This window comes from Salmo salar, chromosome 14 (assembly GCF_965601325.2).
Source record: "Salmo salar chromosome 14, fSalSal1, whole genome shotgun sequence".
In the NCBI taxonomy this organism is placed as follows: domain Eukaryota; kingdom Metazoa; phylum Chordata; class Actinopteri; order Salmoniformes; family Salmonidae; genus Salmo; species Salmo salar.
In genome coordinates this window covers 78,967,864-78,975,000 of record NC_138304.1, presented here as the reverse complement: position 1 = coordinate 78,975,000, position 7,137 = coordinate 78,967,864, and the positions used below count along the sequence as shown (strand labels likewise).

At 41.6% G+C, this 7,137-nt stretch overlaps 1 protein-coding gene across 1 annotated transcript in view; it reads left to right on the top strand.

Annotated features, from left to right (window-relative positions):
- The window catches only part of LOC106570237 (potassium channel subfamily K member 9), a 40,766-nt gene that overhangs the window by 29,546 nt on the left and 4,083 nt on the right, over nt 1–7,137 (top strand). The gene's annotated exons all lie outside the window — the stretch shown is intronic.

The following is a 7,137-nucleotide window of genomic DNA, read 5'->3' as shown; positions in this document are numbered from 1 at the left end:
AAGCGCAAACCAGATGGGATGGCGTATCGCTGCAGAATGCTGTGGTAGCCATGCTGGTTAAGGGTGCCTCAAATTCTAAATAAATCACAGACAGTTTCACCAGCAATGCACCGCCACAAGTCTCTTCTTATTATTGGTGTCCTTTAGTAGTAGTTTCTTTGCAGCAATTCGACCATGATGGTCTGATTCACGCAATCTCCTCTGAACAGTTGATGTTGAGAATTGTCTCGTACTTGAACTCTGTGAAGCATTTATTTGGGCTGCAGTCTGAGGTGCAGTTAACTCTAATGAACTTATCCTCTGCAGAAGAGGTAACTTTGGGTCTTCCTTTCTTGTAGTGGTCCTCATGAGAGCCAGTTTCATCATAGGGCTTGATGGTTTTTGCGACTGCTCTTGAAGAAACTTTCAAAGTTCTTGACATTTTCCAGATTGACTGACCTTCATGTCTTAAAGTAATGCACCTGAAATGCATTCCAGGTGACTGCCTCATGAAGCTGGTTGAGAGAATACCAAGATTGTGCAAAGCTGTCATCAAGGCAAGGGGTGGCTACTTTGAAGAATCTCAATTATACAATGTTTGCTTACTACATGATTCCATATGTGTTATTTCATAGTTCTGATGTCTTCACTATTATTCTACAATGTAGAAAATAGTAAAACAGATTAAAAAATACCTGGAATGAAGAGGTGTGTCCAATCTTTTGACTGGTACTGTATATACTCCGGACTCGACATTGTTCATCTTAATATTTATAGATTTCTTAATTCTGTTATTTTACTTTTAGATCTGTGTGTATTGTTGTGAATTGTTTGACTGTTGGAGTTAGGAACACAAGCACTACGCTACACCTGCAATAACATCTGCTAAATATATGTGTGCGACCAATACCATTTCATTTGATTTGATTATCTTGCCTTGAAATATTTGAGCAAAGATGAGGAGATAGGATGTTTAAATTGGATAATCCTGCTGATATCAAAGAGGTATCACACGCTTTGACTTGACCAACATAGTGTGTATGGATTTGTATAGAAGTCGTGTAAGTGTCATGTTAAATTGCTAAATATAAAGGCTCAGGGGAGTATTCAGCAATTGTATAGTCAAGTGCATCACTGTTACACATCTATAAACACATACAAACACCCACGTACTCAGGCAACCACCCACACCCACCCACACAGACACACACAGACACACAGGCCTCTGCTCAGCAGAATAAATGTGTCGGTTCCCTTGACAACAACTGGTAATGGAGTCGTTATAGCAGGACAAACAAATTAGTCCAGCACGTCTCCAATCAGAGTCTAGCACTAATACAAAACACAAAGTATCCAATCACAGAGTCCAACACAGCAACACAAAACCAAGTATCCAACATCAAACAGGCTCTTTAGCAGGCCAGCTCATAGAAGACAGTATACACTCTATGAACCAAGTCATTACCACAACAATTAGACAACCATCTCTCTGGTCTGACAATCTTGCAAAATGAGACAATATTTTACTGTACGCTATATTTACAGATGCACTCGTTTATTAGGAAAGCATAACAGCATGGTTGTACATAACTGTTATTATCGAATCAAATGCCTTCAAACAATGTGCAGGGACAGAGGGAAGGAGCATACATTTGTCTTATCTGTTCCTCTAGTCAGTAGCAGGACTTGATGTTTTACTGTTAAAGCTCAGAGTCTAACACTGAGAGAAACTCAGAAAAGCTACATGTCCTCCCCAATTATGGTTGAATCTGTTCAAGGACATTGGTAACAGCAGTTCTGGGGTCAGTTGGTTTCTTAACGTCTTAATTAAAGATTCATACTGTACTTTAGGGAAGTGCATCCTGTCAGCTTACCAATGTGTCTAGGCCCTTATCCCTTCTCTCTTCGCGAGACTGAGTACAGAGGACGTGAGGTTTGATGCCAGATACTCTGTGTGGAACTGAGTGAGGGAGACAGAGGTACTTGTTTCTGAAGGAGCAAAGTGGACACACACACACACACACACACACACACACACACACACACACACACACACACACACACACACACACACACACACACAGTGTCTGAAGCGGTAAAGATGATTGTATCAATATCTAATACACGCCTTTGTATTAAATAGGACAGCTTTGGTGGTTCGGTTATGTAAGAGTACAGTATCAGACGCACTTGTTACTCAATAACCTAGTGGACGGTGTTGAGCCAATTTCAACACAGTCATAAAGTACTGCCACAAATCAAATATGATTTATCCATTCATCTTCATGTCTGTCTGCCAATTTAACTCATTACCACCTGATTACTCCCCAGGAATAATTTGAGCCATTAAAATCAATATTAATTAGGCTGTTGAATGTGCAAGAGGGAACAAAGACAGCTGCTTGTTGCTGTTAGGTGTACACGATGTAATAGCTGGAAAGACCCATCAAGAGATGTTTCACTTTTAAAAAAACACTATGAATAAGCTATGAATAAAGATATCTAGCTAGCTCCTGTCTTTATAGTTGCAATGAAATGTTACTTACATTTACATTTTAGTCATTTAGCAGACGCTCTTATCCAGAGGAACTTACAGTAGTGAAAACATACATTTCATTTCATGCATTTTTTATTTTTTTTGTACTGGCCCCCCGTGGGAATTGAACCCACAACCCTGGCGTTGCACACACCATGCTGGCATTGCAAACACCATGCTCTACCAACTGAGCCACAGGGATGCCTGTTACGAAGCAAATTTGTTAAGAACATCCTCACAATCCTCCTGGTAATGCCCAAACAACTTGTGTTGGTTTTGGCTCTCAGTTTGGTCTCAGAAAATCCATTTAATCACTTAGAAGGCGTTGTCTCTTCCAACTTGATTGAAAGACAGAACACAGAGCTGATGAAGATGAGGGTGATAAAATCAATAACCTCCATCTAAAGGTGATGAATAAACACTGGCAAGGGGATGGAGTGTATACAGGACATCTCTAGTAACATCTAATAGCTAGCTGCTGTAACAAAGATGGTTCTCATGGACTTTTGAAGCTAGAGATGTCGAAGTAAATGCTGCTCGAACTGAGTAATATGGTCGTATCAGTGTTGTGATTGGGGCCCCAGTTGTATTTTTATGAATATCACAATTCTACTGTCAGCATCAACACACCGCCATACACTGTAACTGATCTACATCCTAGTTGGCAGGTGTTCAACAACACTTTCAGTCATCTCTCTGTCTGTGTTGAGAGATAGAGCTGTGGAGGCTCACTGATGTGGTGCAAAACGGAACAAGACAAATTCCTACTGACAATGTGAGATTTGCACCTTTCTGTTATCCGATGAGCCATCCAACTGTTTTGGTGGCTGCTTGGAGAACTTTGGAATACACTTTTAAGAAACTTCGAGGAGGAATATGAGAATCAGTCTGATAGAATAACTGTGTTTCATTTGTTCAGACAGAACAGTGTACCAGGCTCTGGGTTAATAATGCAGTTCATTCATTTTCTGAATACCGCATGTCTACTGTATCACTGAGAGGACTGGGGTAGGAACATAAATAAATAAAGATGTTATGAATGAGGGCACATTCATAGCTGCTGTTACACCATTTTTCAGCATAACATTTTTGGATACCTTCATAGTGCTAAACCTTTCACCTCGTGGAACAATATACATACTTAATAATTGGTATATATTACACAAGGCATTTCATTGCAGAAGGGCTGGGTTCATGGCGCTTTAATGCAGAAGTAGGCTTAATCTTGGTCCTGGAAACCAGACCTTCGTTTTTTATATATGTACATTAATTGTAAATTATCATGTTTGGTTTCTCATGTTGGGGGCAGACAGTTCAAAGTTTTGTATCTGGTGAGATACAGTGCCTTCAGAAAGTATTCATACCCCTTGACTTATTCCACATTTTATTTTGTTACAGCCTGAATTCAAAATGGATTAGGACTTTTTTTCTCACCCATCTACACACAATGCCCCATAATGACAAAGTGAAAACATGTTTTTAGAAATGTTTGAAAATGTATTGAAAATGTCATACAGAAATGTCTTATTTACATAAATATTCACACCCCTGAGTCAGAACATGCTAGAATCACCATTTGCAGCGATTAGAACTGTGAGCCTTTCTGGGTAAGTCTCTAAGAACTTTGCACACCTGGATAGTACAATATTTACACATCATTCTTTTTAAAATTATTTTTTAAATGGTTGTTGATCATTGTTAGATAGCCATTTTCAAGTCTTGCCATGGGATTTTCAAGTTGATTTAAGTTAAAATTGTAACTAAGCCACTCGGAACATTCAATGTCGTCTTGGTAAGCAACTCCAGTGTGCATTTGGCCTTGTGTTTTAGGTTATTTTCCTGCTATAAGGTACATTTGTCTCTCAGTGTCTGTTGGAAATCAGACTGAGGCAGGTTATCCTTTTTGTCCTAAAAACCTCCCTAGTCCTTGAAAATGACAAGCATACCCATAACATGATGCAGCCACTACCAGGCTTAAAAATATGAAGAGTGGTACTCAGTGATGTGTTGTGTTGGATTTGCCCCAAACATAAAACTTTGTATTCAGGACATAAAGTTAATTTATTTGCCACATTTGTTACAGTTTTACTATAGTGCCTAATTGCAAACCGGAGGCATGTTTTGGAATATTTTCATTCTGAACAGGCTTCCTCCTATTTCCTTTGTCATTTAGGTTGGTATTGTGGAGTAACTACAATGTTGTTGATGCATCCTCAGTTTTCTCCTGTCACTGCCATTACACTCTGTAAATGTTTAAAGTCACCATTGGCCTCATGGTGAAATCCCAGAGCGATTTCCTTTCGCTACTGAGTTAGGAAGGACACCTTTATCTTTGTAGTGACTGGGTGTATTGATACACCATCCAAAGTGTAATTCATAATAACTTCACCATGCTCAAAGGGATATTCAATCTCTGCATGTTTTTTTACGATCTACCAATAGGTGCCCTTCTTTGCGAGGCATCAAAAAACCTCCCTGGTCTTTGTGGTTGAATATTTATTGCCGCAAGACATTTCATCTTTTCATTTTTTTATTAATTTGTAAACACTTCTAAAAACATAATTCCAGTTTGACAGTATGTGATATTGTGTGTGGATCAGTGACACAAAATCTAAATTTAATCAATTTTAAATTCAGGCTGTAAACAACAAAATGTGGAAAAGTCAAGGGGTGTGAATACTTTCTGAAGGCTCTGTATATCAGGTAGCGTAGATCCTCAAACCAGTTTTCCCTTCCATTTGCTTGCTAAATAAGTCTAAATATAATGCAACACTGTGAACTGTGTGCCCTAATCTGCTACCAACTCAATCTAGTCCAGAGAAGCTGCAGGAGTAAACCATATTGGGTCGTGGGAGCACACTTTATATGCACATAAAATCCCATTCCCTGCTTGCTGCAAATCAGATAGATCTAGTCCTGAGCCTAAAAATATAATCATTCCTCATGTGCTTGAGTGGGTGGACGCCCATCAGGGAATGTATGAAATCAATAGTAAGGAAACACAAAGGCCAATGGACTGGTTCAGGTTACAACGGGTCTGTGAAAAATAGTAGGAGAGTAATGCATCTTTGTCAAAACAGTTGTTTCCATGGATAAGAATGGTGGGTGTTATTTGGCTACAGCTTCGGTTGTTGTGAGTTAGACCTACATACTGTGTCTGTTCGGGATACAGCAGAAATGGATTACGGAAATGGAACATGTATTCTCAGCATTGCCTTTCATATTCAAAACCCCTCATATACTGTACTGTACTGTATAGTAAAGCATGTATAGCCTACCCTACATAATCATATTCCATATCTGGACGATCAACAACACTGTTATTATCTTTTTAGTTATGAGCACAGGTTGGGTTTACAGTATGTGTGTATGTATGTGTGTGCGTGTGTGTGGGTGTGTGTGCGCACGTCAGTGTGTGTGTCTGAGTCAGCAACTGCAGGCCTAAAGATAAAGTTGAATTATCCTAAAAGCCTTATTGGCTCCTGTATGACTCCTTCCTCATCCAGTAACTCCTACATTTCCCACACGTCCCTGCAGCTCACAGGACCGGGAGAGGAAAGTTCCCACACACTTCCTCATCCAGTAACTCCTACATTTCCCACACGTCCCTGCAGCTCACAGGACCGGGAGAGGATGGTTCCCACACACTTCCTCATCCAGTAACTCCTACATTTCCCACACGTCCCTGCAGCTCACAGGACCGGGAGAGGAAAGTTCCCACACACTTCCTCATCCAGTAACTCCTACATTTCCCACACGTCCCTGCAGCTCACAGGACCGGGAGAGGAAAGTTCCCACACACCTCCTCATCCAGTAACTCCTACATTTCCCACACGTCCCTGCAGCTCACAGGACCGGGAGAGGAAAGTTCCCACACACTTCCTCATCCAGTAACTCCTACATTTCCCACACGTCCCTGCAGCTCACAGGACCGGGAGAGGAAAGTTCCCACACACTTCCTCATCCAGTAACTCCTACATTTCCCACACGTCCCTGCAGCTCACAGGACCGGGAGAGGAAAGTTCCCACACACTTCCTCATCCAGTAACTCCTACATTTCCCACACGTCCCTGCAGCTCACAGGACCGGGAGAGGAAAGTTCCCAAACACTTCCTCATCCAGTAACTCCTACATTTCCCACACGTCCCTGCAGCTCACAGGACCGGGAGAGGAAAGTTCCCACACACTTCCTCATCCAGTATCACCTACATTTCCCACACGTCCCTGCAGCTCACAGGACCGGGAGAGGAAAGTTCCCACTAATTGGACAACCTTATAATCATTGGGCCGTACTCAGATGAATGACTCGACCCATTTCTGTGCTGCCCTCTTATTCAATACCGGGCCTGTCTGTGGGACTCAGCTCTTATTCAATACCGGGCCTGTCTGTGGGACTCAGCTCTTATTCAATACCGGGCCTGTCTGTGGGACTCAGCTCTTATTCAATACCGGGCCTGTCTGTGGGACTCAGCTCTTATTCAATACCGGGCCTGTCTGTGGGGCTCAGCTCTTATTCAATACCGGGTCTGTCTGTGGGGCTCAGCTCTTATTCAATACCGGGCCTGTCTGTGGGGCTCAGCTCTTATTCAATACCGGGCCTGTCTGTGGGGCTCAGCTCTTAT